Source organism: Bremia lactucae, linkage group LG12 (assembly GCF_004359215.1).
Source record: "Bremia lactucae strain SF5 linkage group LG12, whole genome shotgun sequence".
Lineage (NCBI taxonomy): Eukaryota > Oomycota > Peronosporomycetes > Peronosporales > Peronosporaceae > Bremia > Bremia lactucae.
This window is the reverse complement of record NC_090621.1, coordinates 3,172,150-3,174,778: the sequence shown is the minus strand read 5'-3', so window position 1 is coordinate 3,174,778 and position 2,629 is coordinate 3,172,150.

Below are 2,629 nucleotides of genomic sequence, written 5' to 3'. Positions count from 1 at the left end.
CCCGACTTGTACTGCTTCAGTACAAGTCCACTTCGCACTGCCTCAGTGCGAGTGGTGCCTCACGTCACTTCACGTACACTCGTACGTGCAGAGAAAGACTCTCTTTATAATATTTGCTTCAAAGAGGGTTAACTAAAACCTGTATCAATATAATTAAGCTCCTCTGTTATATCTACTTAATAATAATTTGATTACAAACGAATAAAAAACCTCAAATAAAGTCTTATCTGTCTTTCTCTCTGCGCGCGTCCAGCGCTGACTGGAACGCGGAGAAAGTAGATATAACGGTCTATATCTACCAATAGATAAGCTTTCAGAATACTACCATGTCAATTAATATTCTCCAAACTATTCTCTACCTTTTAGATAAAACTAATTAACAACTTTTATGTGTTAATTTCATGTAACGATACACCCCGTTTCATCACCCCTCCCTTGAACGAAAATCACTCTGACTGTCATTGGAGAGAGTGGTCACTGTGAGACCCCTTCATTAAAACATTGTTGATTGGTCAGAACCATCATTTTTATTCAATCACATGGTTAAAAGTACATGTAGTATGCGAATAGTGCCTCGCCTTCGGCTGCGGTTCATGCAGCCGCTGGCGACGCATTATGGTCTCTTGCGGCAGACTTTCCGTCTGTGGTAGTGTCATCTTCTTCCGAAACTCTAAATGCTACGGGTGCACGTGGTAATGCACCACGCGAATGCGACCCCTCTTTGGAGGTCGACTAAAAATGCGAGTTAGACGAAATGGCCGACTCGGGGAGAACAGAACAGTCGCCTGATCATCGTCAGGCGGCTGACTTTGAGCCTTCGAATGAGGGGGCTCATTCAGGTAGACGTGCTGGTAGCATTATCTACAGCATGTTTGGTTCCGACGATGAGGATGATTTCTCGTCGCCAGCACCGTCTCCCGTGCCGTCACCCGCACATATTTCTGTGCGTGGTGATGACGATGGCGTAAGCCATCGTAATATAAGTTCTTGTGGTATCCCTGCTTCAGTTGGCTCCATTCTGGGGAGTGAAGTCAATAGAATGTCTTGTCTTGCTCCTGAGAAAAAGCCGTGGCTTTTGTTCGAACAGCTAATTAATAGCTTGTCTATAGAGACTATTCCTCACAATAAATATTCTTTATTTATTGGGACAAATCTTCATGGCTTTGATCCCAGCGCGAAGAACTTTAACGCTGAGAAAGATGTTTATCTCGATGCTTTTTTAAAGCATTGATGGTATATGGCAACAATAAGCGAGATAAAGTCTCGCTTATGCAAACCTGGAGCGCGTTCATTCGCAATGTCAAAGGCATTGGACGCGAAGCCTTTCTCAAAGACTTAACGCGATTCGCGTTAAGTTTGAGAAACGAACTCCAACCGGTGCAAGGTATAAATTGCATCGGTTGTTACGTGAGGCAGACTTCCATGCCTCTCGGAACAGATTCGCAACTGATGGTGCGGGCGGAGCCGACCAACGTAAAATATAGGGTGCGTTCGCATCCTACGTGGCAATTGTATTGTGTACGCATTGCCTCTGCGACGCAGTAGACGGAAAAGATCAATGGATTTGGGTAGTAGTTTACTGCTACCCACATTAGTGACTTTACGCTTAGGTAAGTTTACGGTGGAGAGTAGTACTAGTTCATTTATTTTAAATATAAGAACAATTGCTCTTCCATGTTTATCTGCGTTCCGTTTCTGTCGGTCCACTGCATTAGCAATTGAATCCTGTACGAAACGGATTTCGGATTCTCGAGCCAGCAGGAATTCCTCTACTGACTCATTTGTTTTTTCTATTTTAGTGCGCTTTGTGCGCACTGTCATGAGGTTTTTCTCATCTGCGATGTCGATTGCTTCGACATCGACATCATTCGCGTCGTTGTTAATTTCGATGAGTGATGAGCACGAGCCAGAATGGTTTTGCTCGTGCGAGTCCACCCCCCTTAAACTAGAGAATCCCTCTAATTGGGTGAGTATGCGTGGATGGCGTAAGCCATTCACGAAGAACGGTGTATGCGTTGTAGACGTGCGCAAGTACATTCATCCTTGCGAGGTATATCAACGGGGAAGCCTTGCCCTTCATCCCGTGCACCTCTCCAACCTCTATCACTTCCGGCAGAATGTTGGCAGTCCGTATCTATGGACTTCGTCTTTGGATTTCCCGAAGACGATTACAAAAACAATGGAATCCTTGTTTTTGTAGTAAAATTCAGCAAGATGGTACATCTTGCTGCAGTACGCGAGTCGATCTCGACTCCGGTCTGTGCCCGTGTCTTATTCGACACGGTATTCAAACTCCACGGGTTTCCCAGTGAACTGGTCTCCGATATAGATCCACGGTTCATGGCGGCGTTATGGCAATCCGTGTTCCGATCTCTCGGAACACGGCTGACTATGTCAACTTCTGATCATCCAGAGAGACTGAACGCGTAAATCGCGTCCTCGAACGGATACTTTAAGGTTATGTCCAGTCGTATTTGATTTAAAGCAAATTTTTACTGATGGTTGAATTCGCCATCAATAATCTAGTGCATGCGAACTGATACTGGCGGGGCCAGTGAAAGTCGTGACTTACTGTGAAATAATTTTTCTCACGTCCACGATGTCGACTTGTTGGAGTGGTTAACCTTCG